This window comes from Arachis hypogaea, chromosome 20 (genome assembly GCF_003086295.3).
Source record: "Arachis hypogaea cultivar Tifrunner chromosome 20, arahy.Tifrunner.gnm2.J5K5, whole genome shotgun sequence".
NCBI classification, from domain to species: domain Eukaryota; kingdom Viridiplantae; phylum Streptophyta; class Magnoliopsida; order Fabales; family Fabaceae; genus Arachis; species Arachis hypogaea.
In genome coordinates, this window is record NC_092055.1 from 60,648,308 (window position 1) to 60,670,197 (window position 21,890).

A 21,890-nucleotide genomic window follows, 5' to 3' on the forward strand; every position below is an offset into this window, starting at 1 on the left:
ACAACCTGGAAGTCATAGAAGAAAGTTCGGCCTCTTTCTTCTTCAAATCTTCAACCTCTTTTGCATAATTTTCCTTCATCAATTTTAGCTCTTTCTCAAGATCAGCTACTTTACTCTCCAGTTCTGTAACCCTTACATTCCTCAAGCTCAACTGTTCCTCCAACTTCGCATCTGGCTTCTACTCGGCCACTTGACAATGTTTCTTTTCTCGGCTACGCTCTAAACTGGCAAGCCTCAGACCAATAACCTTATACAAATTAAGAAAAATGCACCAAATTGGTCATCCATAAAAATATCAAACCAAAACAAACAAATAATTGCAAATTACCTGCATGTACTGATTAATAGCCACATCTCCCACCTCTTCAGCCAAGATAACATCGGCAGGAGTCTGACAAACTTCATCGGCAGTAATCATGAAGGGATAATCCTTCCCCCAAAGAGAGGAACCCTCACTCTACTCAACAACCTCATGCAATTTTTTCTGATTATCATAGAACCTCCACAGCTCCTCATTCGGAACTCCGAGACCATCTTCAGAATCCTCTTACAAATTGACCATGTCAGATTTCTTCCTTTTCAAAATTACCTTTGTCCTCCTCGGCTTTGGCTGATCAACCTCCCCAGCACCTACCATTTTTTCTGCCTTTGATGTTGAACCTTCCTTCTCCAAGCTTTTGCTCTTCACCCGAGATCTAAGGGTAGCCGAGTTGACCCCGGGATACTTCCCACCTTAAAAAAACAATAATCCAAAATCGATTACAAAATGAAAACAAGCATTATCTAGACTACATCATTTACAACTAAGCTCACCTAAATAATCCACTACAGCCTGCCTATTCTCATCCCATTTCAACAACTCAAACACCGATAACAAACTTTTCCGATCTATCCCCTCCACCAAAAACTCAATAATACATTCATTCCGGGGACATATTGATTCAGGCCCTAGAATACTCTGAGGTTCTAAACAGCACCACAAGGGGAATTTCTCTCCCAAAAACTCGTCCACGTAAAATAGATAGTCATCCTCCACACCCCTAATCTTCAGATACATCTCCTTAAAGTTTTTGAACGATGATTTGTACAGTTTGAACACAGCAAACCCTGGTGAACTATTCAAATTCACCCAACAATCCTTCCAAACACTTTTTCCTGGAACAATGAGAAAAATAACTCCACTGTAGGCGGCTCCTCCAAAAACTCCATCAGAATCTCAAATGCACGAAGGAATGCCCAACCATTGGGATGGAGTTGTTAAGGCGCACAGTTCAGTTGTTTCAGCACCTGACACTAAAAATCGCTAAATGGAAGCTTCACTCCTAACTCCTCTAAAATACTACTATACATATAAAAGAACTCAAACCCTTCCCCCCTGTAGAACACACGTTCAACAACTGTGTAAGGAAGCAAGTCCAATCGCACCCCACACCCACCCCTCACTATCCTACTAACTTATATCTCCTTAACAGCACCCTCGTCCAAAAATAGTGACGGATACCTCTTCACATCCTCATTCACCCACTCATATGACTAGTCAATCTTTTCCCTCTTCTCTTTCTCAAACCCCATTATCAACCTAAAAACAAAAAGAGAAAGAACAAGAAAAAAGATAACAGAGAAGGAAAGCAAAGATTACAGATGTTAGAAAAAGATGATACCTCTCTTGCTCATATTTTGCTTTAAACTTCTTCTGAAAAGGCTCACACAACCTTATGTCAAACCACCAAACCTTTTCAACTCCAAAAGTTAATTTCAAAACCCAGAAACCGCTTCCCAAAACCACCAAATAGTCACTTCAACTGACCCAAGAGATATGATGTACTTTGGGAATACGCACGTCATTAATAAGTATGCGCACTATTCTCTCTCTCATTAATATTAATTTATTAATTGTTTAACAAATCATCTTGAATTGGGGGCTCCTAGACCACATCAAACGCCGAGTTATGCACCAACTCAAATAACCGACTTGTTCATTAAAAAGCTCAACCTACTTCATTAAACACAATTTCCAGGCAAAGCTTGGGGGCTATGATCCGGCCGTTACAAATCCAACATCATAAATTGGCATTGTCATTCATAACTCATCATTATTCACGTTATTATTTAGAAAGCTGGAGTTATAGTTTGGCATTACAGTCATTAATCGGCAATAAACGCCATTAATCGGCAACTTATGTTATAACTCAGCTTAACGGACTGCTTCCCAAAAGTGAAACGTCCAACCTAACATTTCACCCTTATTATTGCTCTTTAATATAGGCAATAAAGTAGAAGCATAACTGACTTGCACATTTTCACCCATAAAAGGTATGATCTTCCATCCTAAAAGGACACATTGAATTCTCAATACTGACTTAAGCTTCGGAGTGCCTTTGCAGGTACACTCCCCCTTGTTTCTTGCTCAAAGATCTACGCGATTGGACATACTCTTGGAGTAAAGCTCGGATTACCACAAAGCTCAAAGGTCGGCACCAAAGATAACAACTCGGCGTTGATTCCCAGAGACCAAGCTCTCCCTCCAGGTATCCATACAAGAAAATATACCATATAATATATAAGGTAAAAGTATATATAATAATCATTAACATGTATTATATGTATATACCATATAATAATTAACATATATATAGTATATATGAATTATAAGCGTTGGGTGTCCAACTATATGTATATAACATGGCTGCTGGGCAACCAATTTCTTAAACAAGGGCGCTAGGTGCCCTGCTGCTTTAAGTTTCTGGGCGCTAGGCGCCTGCGAGCGATTGCAAAATTTTATGCTTTGAAAACGCCAAGTGCTGCTTTAAGCGCTAAGCATCAAGGTACAATTAATGAAGTTTGGTATATAACAAAAAAAAAATATAATTTTGTAGAAATTCAAACTAAAGAGTTAAAATATAATTAATTAAAGCTTAGGGATTAAGGATGTTGAGTGAGAGGCTGCATGCCTAGCAAGGTTTAGGGCCTATCCAGCTTGCTAATCATTTGAGTATATAGTGGGGGCACCCATATACTAAAGATTGTTCTAAAGATATAGACATCTTGAAATAATTTAGAGTCAACGAAATGACTATGTCATAGGGTTTAATACAATTTAATGTCAACTGAATGGCTATACTGTAGGGCTTATATAATTTAAATTCAATTAAATGGCTACACCGCCGTATAGCTTAATACCATTTAAAGTTAACTGAATGGGTTCGGCCATAAGGCTTGTGCAATTAAACATCTAAAAAACCATATCTAGGATTGGCTCTTAGGTAATGTCGAGTTGCAAGGTGTAAACTGACACGTGAGTTCATGGCCTGCATCGGATAGACATGTATCATACTTGTTTGCTCATACTTCTCTACCATATATATATATTCTGTGCGTATGTGTGTGCTTTCTGTATTCTTTTTCTGTGTGGTGTTGTTTTGTATTCTTTATCTGTATAATGTTTCTCTGTATTCTGCTATTTATTTGCTAAACCTCGAAGAATCAAAGAACTTAAATTAACAACCCCAACCTTACTAAAAACCCAAAGTTTTACCCCTTTCCTTCACTTTAGATGGAGCACTGGAGGCCTAGTAAGGATCTTTGATCGTGCGGAGGAGTGATGATTGATATGTTGTATTTTGATGGCGTGAGCTTGGCTTAAGTTTTTGAAGACCTAGAGTGTCATTCCCTCACTTTTGTAGTTTAGAAGGACTAGGGGATGTCTGATAAATCCACATTTGATGATAATTTTTTGTTTGAATTGAGTAGATTTCATCAAATAAACTTGCATTTATTCACTTGAATAGTATGCTTTTGTAAATTCTCTCTAAATTGTACCTAAGTGTTGAAAACATTATTTTTATGCTCTAAATAGTCAATCTAATTCCACTTTATTCCATTCAATGTCGTGATATATTTTGTAGAGTAATTTCAGGACCAATAAGCTAGGATGGCTTTGGAGAAGTGGAAGGAAAACATGCAAAGTGGGACATTTCATGAAGAAAACAAAGGAGAAGAACACACTAGTGTGTGTATGCACACCTTTCTATGCGTACATATAAGAAGAGTTTCAGCTAGTGTCCGTATGCACACCTTTCTATGCGTATGCACAAGGGGAGTTTCGGCCAGTGTGCGTACGCACACATGCTTGTGCATATGTACAAGTACAAACGCATGACTCACTTAAAATTTCATGTGCCTCGCGATTTTGGGGGGTCTCTTTGGTCCAAATCTGAAGTTTTGAAACTCTATCAAAAGGGGACAACATACCACAACATACCACACTACAAAAAAGAGGTTAAAATGACATTTATATTACGGCACCTTTGGAAAACCGCCATTATGTTTGGATATTCCAGCGTTTCTACTGCTGCCACAATTGATTTTTGGATTTGTGGCATTTTTTATAATTAAGGCAGTTTTGAACCGCAATTATCACGTGATATAAAAGCAGAATTAGTAATCCCTATTTTTCAGAAACCCTTAGCTGAAAGTCGAAACACCACATGGGTGGCGCTGTTGCTCCTGGCCTGTGCAACGATCTTCGATCTTCTTGTGTTCTCCGACGATCTTCTCTGGTGACATCTCATTCGGCGTCGATCTCCTTCGGTGACATCTCCTACAGCGGCGATCTCCTCCGATGACGTCTCCTCCAGCTTCCTCTCCTTGTCGACCTCTGTGTCTTCTCCACCAAAATCGACAACACCTTCCTTTCCTTCCTTCTTTCCTTCCTTTCCTTTCCTTTAATTTCCTTCCTCTGTGATAAGTATCTCTTTTAAGGCCATTTGCGAGGATCCATCACGAGTGGAGAAGTCGATTCCGCCGTTTGCGCAGCAAGATCAATAGCAATTTGTGTTCCGCTGCTCTGCCGCCGCTGATGTTCCTCCATTTCTCTACTTGGTGCCTTTGCCGCTGTCCCTTACTCTTCCAAAGGTCTCATTTATATTCCATTTCTGTTAGGTATTTTATTTTGTGTTTCTGATATTATTTTCTTCTTAGTTTTTGAATTTATTTCTGTCGACAGTGATTGATTTATTGATTTTTTTAGTATAAGGTCTCATTTTTGTTGCTGTTGGTGTTTGAATTTTGTTTTGACTGTTAGTTTCCTCTTAGGTCTGGTATTTCTCTTAGATCTATATAAGACCTTAAGGTTTTCATCCATTTTTAACATTAAAGTGTTAGGATTCTTGATGGTAACTCACGTATAACTTAATGAATAATAAACTAAACTAGGTTGATGAATGTAAACTTACTGAAATTTGAAGTTGTAGAACAGCTTAGCAGGTAAGCAGAAAATGCTGAACAAGGTTAAATGCAAACTTTAAAATATACATATCATATACATGTTGATTTAGCCCCTACATGTAGGAAAAGGGTTGTAACTTGTTCTTGATTTTATTCTAGGTTTCAACTAATGCTTGCATTGTATGGTACATCAATTCGACAAATAATTTATATGTTCTTGTATCATTGTAGGGTTTCAAAAAATGGAATGAAGGATTCTGTAAATTATGAGATCATTTCTCCAAATGATCTAGCAAAGTCTGTTTTATCTGAAGTCGGCTCGTCAACTTTTATGGTATTAATAGCATTCTCCATGATAGTTTCTTGTTATGTATAATCAACAATACTCATTTTGGAGCCCCCCTCTTGTTGTGATGGTAACTTACTGTTCTATTCACTTTTGGCAAGGAAGAGCACACTCTTGAATCATTTGTTTTATACCAATTTCCAAGAGATGAGTGTTGATGCTAGAAGGCAAGTAATTCTTGTAATCCCCATTCTTTATATACAATGTTATTTGACTTTTGTAAGTATAGATATGATATATGATATGTGATATGTGATGGTCTTTGCATTGCTTGTTTTTAGGTTTAAAACAACCGAAGGAATCTGGATTGCTCGGTGTGCAGGCATTAAGCCTTGCACACTTGTGTTGGATTTGGAGGGAACTGATGGAAAAGAGCAGGGAGAAAAGGTGCTCTCTCTCTCTCTCTCTCTCTCAAATTTTAAAATATTAATTTTTTATAAATTATAAATACATGGTGTTATGATTCTTGACAAATTGAATTAAAAAATTAGATACTCTTTTGTTGAGATTTTTTTTCCATTAGTTAAAGCTTTCATATTTATATTTGAGTTAAAATTTTGGCTGCAAGAGCTGCCCTATATTAGCTTGAGCATTTTATTTAATTTTGATGTATTAAAATATTATTAGTGTTTATCTGGGAAACAGAAATGCTTAATTTTGCTCGGTTTCTTTTGCTATATTGGCTAATTTTGTGTGTGTTTCTTTTGCCAGTTGCTTTTAAAAAGTCAAAACAATATTCACTGAAGTGGAAATTCTTTTGCATGTTAGATCTTCATTTAGTTCCTGGTGTACAAGAAGGCACTCCAAAGCACTGGTGTTGATCCCCAACCTATCATCACTGTTGCCAAGGTTTAAGAATATCACTTGTTTGATTCTGAATTATGATTCATGATGTTTGATACATGTTTCTGTAGTGCTCAATTTGGTTCCTGTTTAAGCAACAATGCACTAGTTTTTGTATTTAGCATGTGTTTTATAAATACTAATCTGTTACGAAAGCATGGACTTCTTTGGAAAATTTCTCAATTTGCTCAGAGATAAGGTCTAATTAAGAGTGTGATTAGAATTGAGATTGCTAAATGTCTTTAGAGTTTCATTATTAAATTATACTCAATTTTCTTCTGTGTTCTGTTTTTCGAAATGTTATTCATTTGATGCTACCAAAACACTTTCTCCCCTTTTCGAAGTCGAGTAGTAACAGAACTTTCAAAAAGGGAAAAGAAAAATAGACTAGTTATTCTAGGTTCTTCTTTATGACCTTGAATATCGAATTTAAAGAAATAGATCATATTAAGACCCCTAAGAATTTTGTAGTTCGCCTTTCAAGAAGTTTGCACCTTTTTTTAGAAACTTGAATGATGTTTGAAGAACGAAGTTTCTTGACCTGGTATGGATATTCTCTGTAATTTTCAGGCAGTCGTGGACACTGCACAACAAACAACCAAGGTGATTGAAGGTGCGAAGCCAATAGCTTCGACGACAGTTAAAACAATATCTTCTTCAGATCCTACTGTGATTTCTGGAACAGGTGGAGCACTCTTTATTGCATACCTCTTACTTCCTCCAATTTGGTCTGGCATCACCTTCAACTTCCGTGGTTACAAAGGTACCTTTGACATTAACAAGTTCTTATGCAAAACCATCGGCTAATACGCTTCCTCCTGTGCTTTGTAGGTGATAACTACCAAGAGAGCTCAGAGGACTTGTTAGGAATGTGAAGAAAGTGGAAGCTGAACTAGCAGCTTTGAAGATTTCTTACTTGAAGAAAATCAACAAAGGCTCTAACATTCTGATCATGGACTCGTTAGTTTCTTTGTTATTATTTTGAGTTATATCATTATATAAATTGATTATTAAGTGTTAACCATTGGTGCTGGATGCAAAATTAGGTACTCGGACTCAGTAAAAATAGTAGCAAGAACATTAACGAGCCTCGGTTTCAAGAACACATGGATCATGGCAGACGGGTTCTTGGAGAACAAAGGGTGGTTACAGAGTAGACTAGGAACAGATTCTTATTTCTCTTCGTTTGCAGAGGTGTTGTGTCTCCATCAAGAGTCATCCCTGCAGCTGTTAGAGGTTTTGGAACAACCTCCCAATCAAGTACCAAGCTTCTTCCGGGAGCTGATTGATTCTCTTTTCTTTTCTTTTTTATTTTTTTATTTGGAAATACAAATCTACCCCTTGTGTATGTTCAAGTCGTCCTTATTTTTTGTTTCATCATTTTCTCATAATTAGTTTTTCTCCTTATAATTTCTTTTTGTCTTAGTTAGAATTTGAGTGCACTTATTATATCTTGTTTGTGAAGTAATTTAATGTAATGATATCACAAGATAAAATTTTTATGTTAACAACTGAACATCTAAATTAGCACTTGAATAAACTAACTGTAATGTCTAAAGATCAATTGATCTGCTATTTTGTTTTTTTTTTATATGCTAATGGTCTTGCATATCCAAGGGATTTCCTTGAAGATAAATTCAATCTTGGGTACACTATAGTGCAGAATTTTGGTGGTGAACTATTTGTTGCAGTTCTGGATTTCTCTCCCTTCGATGTTGTTGCTTGGCATGGTAATTATGTTCCATATAAGGTGGGTTGCTCTTGTAGAAACATTGTTTTAAGAGAATGTTACCATTTCAATCTTCAACATGTTATTTCCAATTTTTTGGGGGTAATAATAATTTGACAAATCTTGTTTTTGCTTTGTAGTATGATCTAAACAAATTCTGTTACAAACTTTCTTCTATCTTCAAACTTTCTATTACATAAGGTAAACTAGAGAAATATGAGTATATATTGATCAAGAAAATAGTAATTATAAAAGTATAAAGTATAATAAAAAAATTTCTCAAACGGAATATTCCTTATTAGTTATTGGTATGTATATATCATAAGAAGAACTTATTAGTTTATTTATTTAAGTCAATAATAGATATCTCCTCCACTAAGAGTGTGTCTGTGTGGCAGAAATTAAAGAATCTGTTAATAGCAGTAGTGGCTTGTTCCTTAAAATCTAATCCATGTAGGAAAGTTTTGAGTATGAGGTATAAAAATTATGTATGCTTCCATCTCTTTTAGACTCATTATGCTTGAAGAACAAGAATAACTGCTGATCACTTATTAAGTTGTGAAGAAAAAATGGTCTAATTCTATTGGCTTTGCTTGGAAATTTTGAAGGGTTGGCACTTTGTGTTTGCTTGTTGATTAGTTTGTGTTTCATTCCAGAATCTCTTAGATAGCTAGTAATAATTAATTAGGCATTATTACAGGAAATAATAATAATAATAATAATAATAATAATAATAAGAAGAAGAAGAAGAAGAAGAAGAAGAAGAAGAAGAAGAAGAAGAAGAAGAAGAAGAAGAAGAAGAAGAAGAAGAAGAAGAAGAAGAAGAAGAAGAAGAAGAAGAAGAAGAAGAAGAAGAAGAAGAAGAAGCCAAGCTGTGAAAGATAATTAATTAAAATGAACATGATTTTTTTTCAGGCAAATAATCAAGACAAAAGAATGATTGGAGTGATGACAGAGATTATCATGACAAAGTGCACCAAAAGCTATGATGGAGATTTTATGTATTAAGAGATACATGTTAAGACATTTATAATTAAAAGATTATGCTATATTAGATACTTTATTTGTATAGGGGGTTATTATTTTTTGATTTTAATACTAGAAAATAATATATTATATTTAATACATTGTTTATGAGTTATATAATATTTTGTTTGAGTATTGATTTTTTGTTATTGAAAAAGTTTAATAAAAAAATTTGTTTAATGCGAGAAAAATGACGGTTAAAATTTGTCTTTGTAAATGATTAAAAAATGTCACTTTTATCTGGTAAAAAAGGCAGATTATAACTGCCATTTTAAACAACATGAAATGCCATTTTAACTCGGTAAAAATGGCGATTTTAAACGCCATTTTAACCAAGTAAAAATGCCATTTTAACCAATCAAAATGATGCTATGTTAGGATAAAAATGGCGGTTCATAAACGCCGTTTTAACCAACCAAAAATACCATTTTCATCCTGGAAATAATGGTGGTTTGAACCGCCATTTTAACTAACCAAAACCGCCGTTTTAACTCTAAAAATAATGGTGGTTTCAACGGCCATTTTAACCAACAAAAACTGCCGTTTTAACCTTTGAAATAACTGCGGTTTGAACCTCTGTTTTAACCAACCAAAAAATGTAATTTTATTTGGAAAAATGGCGGTTTGAACCACCGTTTTAACCTATCTAAAAACCGCCGTTTTAACTCAGGAAATTGTGGCAGTTTTTTAAAAATCGCCGTAATAACCAAAATGGCACCCAGAATTACATCGTTTTCTAAAACCGCCGTTTCTGGTAATAATGGCGGTTCAAACCACCGTAATTACACAAAAAAACCGCAATTTTAACCAGAATTTTTTGTAGTGCCATAGCATACATACATCATTTTTTAGGAGTTTTAGTTAGGTTTTAGTTTAGTTTTCTTAGCAAAATTCTCTTAGTTCTCAGCGTTTATTATGGTTCAGAGTAGAATTGCTATTTATATTTTTAATCTTGGATTCTAGCTTGTTTCTATTATAAGTAGTCTTTAATTTTCTCTTCAAATACACAATATTTACTCATACTTTCTTATAATTGAAATTACCTCGTTAGTTTAATTACTATTGAGTTCTTGTTGATGAATTTGATCTTTTGAGGTTTATATATGTTTGATTAAGTTGCTATTGTTAATTGTTTGCATTAATTATTTATAGTTTCAATTATCTTTTGCATTTTACTATGTTTTATTATTATACTCACCAAGTGTCTGTTGAAATGTTGATGAGTGGATATTTTATATGCTTTTTGGCATTGTTTTCAGATAGTTTCATTATATTTTCATAGGTTTAAGTGCAAAATTCATATTTTTGGATTCTACTTTGAGTTTGTGTGTTTTATGGTGATTTTAGATATTTTCTAGCTAAAATTGAGGAGTTTGAGCAGAAGTCTAATTCAGAAGTAGAGAAAGGACTGTAGATCTTCTGTGCACTCGAAAGAGTTTTTCTGGAGCTACAGAGGTCCAAATGGCACGCTCTCAATGGCTATGGAAAGCTAACATCCAAGGCTTTTCAGAAATATATAATAGTCTATAATTTGTTTCGGAAATGAAGGCCCAAAACTAGCATTCAACGAGAGCCACCAGCCTCAGTCCTGGCGTCCAGTGCCCATAAGGGAGCAACTGGAGTTCAACGCCCAAATGGGGGTCCCTAGCCAGCGTTCAAGACCCCTAAGGGACATTAGCAAGTGGGAGACACTCAAACTCAGCCTAAACACTCACCAAGTGGGCCCTAGAAGTAGATTTTTTCACTGTCATTAGATTAGTATATATAGGAGAAGATCACCCATGTTTAGGATCTTCTTCCTCCCCCATTATTTTTGAACACTATTATATACTGTATGAGTCACTAACCTCATAAGGTTAAGGTTAGGAGCTCTGCTGATTTTCCTGGATTAATAAAAGTACTACTGTTCTATTCAATTCGTGTGTGACTCTATTCTAAGATGTATCTTCGTTCTTCAACCTTATGAATGGGATGATCCGTGACACTCATCTTCATTCTACATGGGTTCAGTGTGAGTCTGTAACAGTAGATCACTGAACCACCAGCTTGATTATACATTTCTTAGATGGCTAATCCACGACTTCGTTGGGGACTTCTCGAGATACTAGTTCAGTCGAGGTATGGGGAGATTAGGGTCTTTGTGGTAGAGGCTAGAACCAAAGGCGCAACATTCTCTGATTCGGAAGATTCGACCTTGTCTGTGGCATTTTGAGTAGGATCATCAATGGGATGAACTGTAGGAGCTTTACCCTCATTCAGGTTGGGTGCACACTAAACCTGGCGTTCGACTTGAGGGAGGAAGATTGGCGGCCATTAAACCGGCGTTGATTACTTACAGCCTGCCATGGAAGGAATCACTCACAATTGAAGAAAGACAGTAGGAAAGGTTGATCCAGAAGAATGAAGCATCTCTTAAGCCTTAACCGTTCTCTTATCACTGTTTTTACTCAAATTAAGTAATTTCATCCCTATTCATGTTTTTTGCGTTTATCTTAATAAACTATCTTTTCTAATCGCCTGACTAAGATCCACAACGTGTCCATAGCTTGATTCAAAATAACAATCTCTGTAGGATCAACCTTGACTCACCTCAGGTATTACTTGGATGACCCAGTGCACTTGCTGGTTTAGTTGTCCGGAGTTAATTTCCGTGCTCCAAGTTTTTGGCACCGTTTTCGGAGATTGTTCAGATTTGACAAACTACCGGATTATCTTGTTGCTTAGATTAGGTACTTTTTAATTTTGTTTGAGTTCTTTATTTTCTTTTTCGAAAAAATAAAAAAAAATTTCAAAACCGTTTCTTTTCTTTTTGATCTTTACCTTTTTGTTTGAGTCTTTGTTCTTGTTCTTGTTAAAATTTCGAATTTTCTTGGTGTTCTTTTAAAAAAAATTTCAAAAATAGTATCTTTTGTTTGAATCTTGTGTCAATCTTTAAATTTGGTGTCCTTTGTGTGTTCCTTGTTTCTTCAAAATTTTCAAATTGTTCTTTGTTTTCTTTCTTAATATTCAAGTTGTTCTTGAAAATTGGTGTCTTTTGGTGATTGTTCTCTTGATTTTTCGAAAATTAGCACTTTTTTTATCTAAAAATTTTAAGCTTGGTGTCTTTTGGTTATTTTTCTCTTTCTTCATTAATTTAAAAAATAAAAAAAAAACATCTTTTCTATCTTTATTTCAAAAGTTTTTTGAAAATTTTAATAAAAATTTCAAATTTTAATTTCAAATCATTATCTTATCCTTTCTTAGTTTCAAAATTCAAATTTCAAATTTCAAATCTTATCTTTTTAAAATATTTTCAAATCTTTTCTTTTAAATTATGATTCTATCTTATCTTTTTTTTTTAAATTTAAAATTCAAAACTTTTTCAAATCTTTATCTTTTCTTATCTTATCTTTTTATTAAATTTCAAATCATTATCTTATCTTATCTTAGGTTTAAATTTCAAAATCAAATCTTTTCAAAAAAATCAAATCTTTTTCAAATTGTTTTCTTATCTTGTTTTTAATTAAAATTTTAAAATTCAATTTTCAAAATTTTATCTTATCTTAACTCAATTTCAATTTTCAAAATTCAAATTTTAAAATTCAAAATTTAAAACTTAAATTTCAAATTTCAAAATAAAATCTTTTTCAAAAATCAAACTTCAATTCTTATCTTTTTTAAATCTTTTTCAAATCTTTTCGAATTCTTATCTTATCTTCTCTAATTTCAAATTTCAAAAAAAAAAATCTTTTTCAAATCATTTCAAATCTTATCTTTCTATATTCTTGATCTTTAAAATTTCAAATTTGAATTTTAAATCTTTAAATTTTAATTTTCAAAATCTCAAATTTAAATTTCAAATCTCCTAATTTTTAAATTTTAAATTTTTAAATCTTATCTTATTTAGTTTGACTCTTTCTTTTAAATTTTAAATTTCAAATCTTTTCTTTCTTTTGAAATTCAAATTTCAAATCTTTTTGTTTGACTTTCACTTTTTCAATTTTAAAATTTTTAAAATCAAATCTGTATCTTTCTTTTCAAATCTAGTTAGATAATTGTTTGTCTTTATTTTTTTAATTTTAAAAAAATTTTTAAATTCCCTTTCTTTCTATTTTTTATTTTATTTCGAATTTATTTATTTATTTTTTCCATTCTTTTTTAATTATTATTTCCAAATTAAAAAAATTAATTTTTAAATTCCTTTTTCCTCTTTAATTTTCAAAATCTCCCTCTTTATTCTCTTCTATTTCTTTTTGGATATCTCACTGGGAGCTCCCTACACTGTGAAATAGAGACTCTCATTTTTCTTTGTCTCTTATTTATGTATGTAGGAACACTGAAGTCACTATGGATCAAAAGGGGAATACACGAATTGGGAGACCTCTGGGTTCCTATACATTTGACACTCCTATTGACTCAGATGACTTTAAGGTCAACCTAGACTAGATCCTACTATTACGGAAAAGTACCAGTTTCATGGACACCCACAGGAAGACCCCAGTAAGTTCATCTCCAACTTCCTACAATTTTGTGACATTGTAGAGGCTAAAACTCTTTCCATTTTCTCTGAGTGCTCAAGAAAATGAATGGTGGCATATGGAACTCAACAGAAGTGTAAACACCTTGGATAAGGTTGTTAACGAATTTCTGAACAAGTTCTCTCCCTCACAGAGATTAACTAAGCTGGTGACAGATGTTCATACCTTCAGGCAGAAGGAGAGTGAGTCTCTCCATGATGTATGGGAGAGGTACAAGCTGATGTTCAAGAATTGCCCTCCCCATATGTTTCCAGAATTGGGGCAAGACAATCATCTTCTATAAAGCCATCTCTGAGATAGTCAAGAAGATAGTAGATCACTTTGCAGGTGGTTCTCTGTACTTTATAGAGACACACGAAGAGGAAGATGAGCTCATCGAGATAGCTGCCAACAACCAGTACTTATACTCCTGTGAGGAGACCCTAGTTAGGGTAGAAGTTCTAGACATGAATACTGTAGCCGCACCCCCTGCAGAGATTTATAATGCTCCTAGTGATATGAGTGGTAACTACCCTCAAGGCGACATTCACACCCGCGACCAATAGACACTTGAGTAGGGTAATATTCCTCTTACTGATGCATCCCTATAGGGCCTTTATAGAAAGCTTGATGCTCTCTGGGAAGGAGACCTTAAAAGAAGGTGGAACAGTAGTCTTCACCAAGGAGGCCGAATCTTAGGAGCCTGCTATTGAGGGACTGAAGGCAATCAAGGACCAGGAGGATCCTGAGAATGCTATTGAACACGCCCCTACAGAAGAGAAGGAACCTCAAGTTGATTCTTCTCTGGGCGTGCAAGAGGAGCCTATGATTATCACAGAGCTCGCCCTTGCAGAGGTGAAAGAGTCTCAAGAGCTACCTTTCCTAGGCGTGCAAACAAAACCAGAAGATGAGACTGTGGTACTGACCAAAGAGTGTATTACTTTAGTCCAAAATGAACTACCAAGGAAGATGCCAGACATAGGGAGTTTTAGCTCCAATGTCCTTTTAGAAAGATCACTTTTGACAATGCCCTATATGATCTTGGCTTGAGTTTAAATCTGATACCTTCATTTGTGATGAAGAAGCTGGGAATCTAAGAGGCATAATGACGTTAGGATTTTTGCCAGTAAAGAAGTTCAAAAAAAAATAGTCGCGTTGTAGATATAGTCTCTAAACCGACAGAAATCCCTTCGTACAAACATTTTGGGTGTCACAAGTAACAAATCCCTTTTAAAAATTGTTAACCAAGTATTCAAACCTCGGGTCGCCTTCTCAAAGAACTGCAAGGAAGTATGTTCTTATTATTGGCTATAAAGGTTGTAATCGGGGTTTAGAAGGTGAGAAGCAAGTGATTTAGATGACAAGTAAAGTAGATGGCAATTAAAATAAATAAATACTGTAAAGTAAACTTCTGGCAAGGTAAGAGAAATTGGAAGTCCAACTTAGTTATCTCTCTCAACAATAATGAAAGTTGAATCTAAATTCCACTTAGTTAACTGATGACAAGTCATCTTAGCCTATTTTCACTAGTCCTTTTCTTTTGTTTTCACTTGAATTGTGCACTTTCTTGAGCTACAAGTAAGCCAATTTGGTAGATTTTCATGTTTCCTTTGATTTAATCAACCATGTATGAATTCATGCTATTTCATGAGGTTTTATACTATAATTGTCACATATTATGAAAGAATGAATATCTCATGATTTTAAGCATAGCTTTGATGTGTTTGGTTGATTAATGATAGGTGAAGAAAGCTTGGAGAAAGGTTGAAGCAAGAAGGAATAGCTAGGAGTAAAGAGAGGACAATGGAATAAGTGAAATTGAACCAGGAAGCAAAAAGCTGGACCTAAAGTTAGCCTCAAACTTTTGCACAAACTTTTGGGAGAAAAGTTAGCCCCAACGTTAGCCCCTAACTTTTGGGCTAACGTTGGAACTTGAAAATCACTCCCTGGGCACCAAAAGTTTGCGCCAACGTTAGCCCCTAACTTTTGGGCTAACGTTGGCACATGAAAATCACCCCTAGGCACCAAAAGTTTGTGCCAACGTTAGCCCCTAACTTTGAGGCTAATGTTGGCATGAGAAAAACCTCCCTGGCCACCAAAAGTTTGCGCCAACGTTAGCCCCTAACTTTTGGGCTAACGTTGGCACATGAAAAATACAAGGGAAGGAGCAAAAGTTTGCGCCAACGTTAGCCCCTAACTTTTGGGCTAACGTTGGCGCCATAAGTGCACTAAGGAAGGCCAACGTTGGTGCAAAAGTTAGACCCCTAACTTTTGCACCAACGTGAGTATCAGCAAAATATGGGGACTGATATGAAAAGTTGGACCAAAAGTTAGACCCTAACTTTTGCTCCAACTTTTGGTCCAACTTTTGCAAAACTCCAGCCCGGTTCATTTGGTTCACTTTGGTTCTTCTCCAAACTCCAAGAGCAATCAACCAAGGCCTCTTTCAACCCAATTCCACCAAGAGCAAAGGCCCAACTCAAGACTTGAAGATCATTTGAAGAAAGTGTATAAATAGGATAGAATTCAAGTTCTTCGGGGAGCTTTCTTTTGAAATTTTCATAATAGTTTTCGGAGAGCTTTGGATATTGAGTGATCTTTAATTTCTTAGTCTTGGGGAAGGAGAATTCACTTCTCTTCCTCTTAGTTTTATTGCTTTCAATTTCAATTACAATTGTCTTGGATCTTGGGTTGGTGAATTGAAGAAATTCTGTTTCAATCTCATCCTTGGATCTCTCTGCTTTATTTACTTCTTGATTAAATTTAATTTCTGTTAATTGCTCTTCATCTACTTTCCTTGCAATTTACAATTCCCTTGCAATTGTTCTTGTTGGATCTAGGAAGGCATTAAGATCTAGACTTGGTTTTCTAGTCTCTGGGTCCTGAGATCTCAATTTTACATTCTCTGTTTACTGTTTTCAATGTTCATTTACTTTTCTGCTTTGAGATCCGATTTGATCCAAATCCTCTTTTACTCTTCTGTTTGATGCAATTTACTTTTCCTTGTTTAAATTCTGCAAATCCAATCCCCAATCCCCTTTACATTTCTAGCCATTTACATTTCTTGCACTTTAAGATTCTGCAATTTACATTTCTTGCAATCTAAGTTTCTGCAATTTATGTTACTTGCACTTTAAGATTCGGCAATTTATTTCTTGTTTTCTTTAATTTCATGCTAATCACCCGTTCCCTTTACTTTCCTTGCAATTTAAATTCTGCAATTTGCCAATCAATCAACCAAATCTTGATTCGCTTGACTGAATCAACCACTAAACTAAAATTGCTCAATCCTTCAATCCCTGTGGGATCGACCTCACTCCCGTGAGTTTTTATTACTTGATGCGACCCGGTGCACTTGCCGGTTAGTTTTGGGTGTTTTGGAGAAATTCGTTTTTTCATAAAAATATCCCATCAAGTTTTTGGCGCCGTTGCCGGGGATTGATTAGATTGACAATGATTAAGTGAGGTGGTGATCTAGATCAAGCATTTTTTCTTTATTTTTCTCTAATTTGCAATTAACCCGCTAACTGTTTGAATTTTTGCTTAAGCTAACTAAAACTTCATTCTAGCAGTAGATTGAAGTGTCACTGGTTTGTGTGTTTCTTATGTTTTGATTGTATGTCAGGTACAAGAAGAACCACACCCACCTTTCATGAACAAGACGAGAGAACTCTCAGGAGGTTAAGAAGAGCTGAAAGAGGGAAAAATGTTGTTGGAGAAGAGGAATCAGAAGAAGAATTCCAAGATATGGAGGAGCATTCAACCAATCCACCTGGTGGAACAGATAACAACAACAACAACCCACCCCAGAGGAGAGTTTTGGCCTCCTATACCTTTGCAAATGCTAGACATTGTGGAATCAGCATTCTCACCCCTAATGTCAATGCAAACAACTTTGAATTGAAGCCACAACTCATTACATTAGTCCAAAACAACTGCTCGTTTGGGGGAGGACCATTGGAGGATCCAAATCAACATTTATCTACCTTCTTAAGGATTTGTGACACTGTCAAGTCCAATGGCGTAAATCCTGAGACCTACAAGCTTCTTCTGTTCCCGTTCTCATTAAGGGACAAGGCCGCACAGTGGCTTGAAACCTTTCCTCAAGGAAGCATCACTAGCTGGGATGATTTGGTGACTAAATTTCTAGCCAAATTCTATCCACCTCAAAGGGTTAACAGGCTGAAAACCGAAGTACAAACATTCACACAATTGGATGATGAAAATCTGTATGAAGCATGGGAGAGATACAAGGCTCTGCTGAGGAAATGTCCACCAGAAATGTTCACTGAGTGGGACAAGCTACAGAACTTCTATGAAGGACTCACCCTAAAGGCTCAAGAATCACTTGACCACTCAGCTGGAGGCTCCTTGCAACTCATGAAAACTGCAGAGGAAGCTCAAAATCTCATTGATATGGTGGCTAACAACCAATATTTCTTTGCTCATCAAAGAAGCCGCCAACCATCACAAAGAAGAGGAGTAATGGAGCTAGAAGGAGTGGATTCAATCTTGGCTCAGAACAAGATAATGCAGCAGCAAATTCAACAACAATTTGAGCAAATGGCCAAGAGGATTGATAGTCTCCAAGTTGCAGCAGTTAACACTAGCCAACCATCAACCACATTGGGACAGAGTGAAGAAACTCAAGAAGAACAACAACAAGAGCAAGTACAGTATATGCACAACCAAGGACCAAATGAAGTGTATGGTGATACATACAATCCATCCTGGAAGAACCACCCAAACCTCAGATGGGGAGATAATCACACCCAAAACCAACAACCATGGCAGAGGAACTCAAATCAAAATAACCCAAGAGGCAACCAAAACACCAACCAGCAGCAGACTAACCAAAACCCCTACAGAAAACATCAAAACAACTACCCCAACCCCAACTAGTACCAATCCAATAACCAACCCACCAACCAAAATGCCTATCATCTACCACCCACATCTCATAACCCACCTCAAGTATCACCTGAAGCCCAGAGAATCACTAACTTGGAGGCTGTGATAGACAAAATGTTGAAACACCAGGAAATGGTAACCAAGAATCAGGAAGCATCCCTGAAGAGCCTAGAGAGACAGATGGGGCAAATCTCCAAGAAGATTTCTCTTGAGAGACCTTCAAGCTCACTGCCAAGTGACACAATTCCAAATCCTAAGGAAGAATGCAAGGCAATACAATTAAGGAATGGGAGAACATTGACGAGCAACAATGACACTACTAAGAAGCAAGTAGAGAGCAGCAAAAGACCAATAGAAGAGGAACAGCCAACACACACAGAGGAAGCCAATGATGATGGTGCAATGGCAAGCAGGGAAGCCTCAAAGCAAACTCAAGCAAAGGAGGAACAACCAAAAATTCCAAAAAAAGGGAATGAAGCAATTGAAAAGCCAACCAAGAATCAAAAGCAACAAGTAGAGAGAACCTTTGTACCTCCACTGCCATATCCCCAGAGGTTCAACAAAGAAACCAAGGACCAACATTTTCACAAGTTTCTTGAAACTTTCAAAAAGCTGGAAATCAACATTCCCTTGGCTGAAGCACTTGAGCAAATGCCTCTTTATGCCAAGTTTTTGAAGGAGCTTATCAACAAGAAAAGAAGTTGGCATGAGAAGGAAACCATACTGCTCACTGAGGAATGCAGGGTTTTGATTCAAAAAGGGTTTCCCCCTAAGCTTGAAGATCCAGGGAGCTTTTGCTACCTTGCACCATTGGGGAATTAACCATCACTAAAGCAATGTGCGATCTAGGAGCAAGTATCAACTTAATACCATCCTCCTTGGTAAAAAAGCTGCATATAGAGGAAGTTAAACCAGTACAGATATCTCTAGAACTAGTAGATAAGTCAACAGTATACCCCAGGGGTATGATTGAAAACCTTCTGGTCAAGGTGGACAATTTCATATACCCTACAGATTTTGTGGTTCTAGATTCAGAAGGGGATGATGGTGACTCTATTATTCTGGGAAGGCCATTCTTGGCCACTGCTAGAGCTATCATAGACATAGAGGAAGGAGAATTAACTCTCAGAATGCATGACAAGAGTGTCACTCTGAAGGTGTTACCAGAAGCACAGTTTGGTAATGAGAAGAAAGACTGTATGAAAATTGACAAGGGAGAATCACAGTTGAGGGAAGAAGCTGACAAAGAGAGTCACAGCAACATCCCAAGGCTAAGGACTGTGCAGACTGATGAAGAGGCCCAAGAGGATATTGGAGTACTAGCCATTGAGAAGAGAGGTCCCCAAGGGAAGCCTACGGCCAGAAAAGAAAGAACAACAAAAGGAAAGATGAAACAGAGAAACAAAACAAAAAGGGGTTGGAAGAACAGGAAGATCCCAACAGAGGGGCTTTCCAAAGATGACAAAGTTCAACTTATATATCAACAGCTGGGGGCAAACCAACAAACTGAGGACTACTACACTGTCAGCAACATACTCTCATTAGAGCATGCTGAAATTGAACACCAGGGAACAAAGAAGAGGATCACAGTCAGGGGAGACAAATTGAGGCTCTACAAGCACCAACCACCATAAAAGAAAGCCTCAATGTCAAGCTAATGACAATAAAAGAGCGCTCCATGGGAGGCAACCCATGATTTAAGATTCATGTCATTTTAAATTCAATAAGTTATGATCATTTGAGCATGAATTCTTTTCTCTTTTCATGAACATGTCCATTGCCTGCATGCACTGTTTTGAAACATATGCTGAGAATTCTAAGTTTGGTGTGCCTTCAAGCACACTAAACCAACGTTACAAATAATTCCGTTTTGCAAGCTTAAAAGCATATGGCCAAACACTAAAGTTTGGTGTCCACATAGCTTCATGAAAATTTGAAATTCATGCATCAATAATCATACAATTGTTGTTTTCCAAAATCTTATAAATGGAAAAATTCTTATTCGGTAATGAAGGCATCAATTGTGATGTACCCTTTGACAAGAAACGAGTTTGGTGTTCATCAAAACTTGATGAACCGATTTAGGGACACAATTGACCCTTCATGAAAAAAAGAGAGAAAAGGAAAATTAGGATGAAAGCAATTCTTATAAACATTTAACTAAGAGTGACATTGGGATTTCACTAATTGGAGGAAGAGACACAATTTCTTCATGCATGACCAAACATTAAGTTTGGTGTCCTCCAAAGATGAGTCACGGTTCATTTGGATATAAGAATTGATGATTCATATAAAAGGAATACTCTTGCCATAGTTGGACAAAACTAATGTATGTTGTGATGACTAGGTGGTCAAAGAATCTTCAATGAAGGAGACAAGACAAAGGAAAGCATAGCATGAGGACAAAATCTCATCACATGCTTCGAAAAAGAAATCTGCCACTCCTTGAGAATGATCACGGCAAAGGCAAGTGAAGAAGCAAGCCTTGTCTTCATTCATCCTTACATGCACACCTTTGATCCCCATAGTGTCTAGTTGCATCTTAGCCTTTCATTGCTCAAACGTACCACCTCAAGCCATGCACATGACCGAATCATTCCAACCTTGGAAACTTCATTCCCTTCATCACTCCTCAACATAACAAGCTCTGTTCAACATTTCTCTTGCTTTAAACTCCAACCATTTAAACTTCCCTTCATCATTTCTTGTCATAACAAGTTCGGTCTCAATTTCTTCTTGCTCCAAACACACATCAAATTCTCCAACATTCTTCACACTCTCTCTAACCTCACAAAACTCAACCAACCAAGTGATCATGGCCTCTTCCTCAAGAACCAAACGAAGAAAAGGGAAAGACCCCATGGTGGAGGAAGACACACATGGATATGACCAATGGAGATTCAAGTCTCGGTACCATCAAATGCAAATTGAATGGATGAACGAGAAAAGGATCTATCCTAAAATTCCACTCTTGTTGCCGGATGATGGATGCCAAGAAATGAAGGACAAAATTCGAAAGAGGAGGTGGGAGGAACTTGCATCACCAGCCACCCGAGTCAATGCCAATATCATAAGAGAGTTCTATGCAAATGTCTCAAGACTTGACATGCGTGAGCCCCCAACATACAAGAGCTATGTGCGGGGGGTGGAAGTAGACTTTAGCCCGGATGCAATCAAGAAAGTCTTGAAACTAAAGTCAGTCCGCTTTAGTGAACCGGGATACCAACAAAGATTGAATGAGGATCAGGATTATGATGAGATTGCGAGAGACATTTGTATGGAGAACTCAGAGTGGGAAGGAGATGACAAGAAC

The 21,890-nt window shown here is 36.4% G+C and overlaps 1 pseudogene; it reads left to right on the forward strand.

Moving 5' to 3' along the window:
* The first annotated feature begins 5,218 nt into the window (after nucleotides 1-5,218).
* Nucleotides 5,219-8,000, forward strand: LOC112785888 (calcium sensing receptor, chloroplastic-like; annotated as a pseudogene).
* Nucleotides 8,001-21,890: the final 13,890 nt, after the last annotated feature.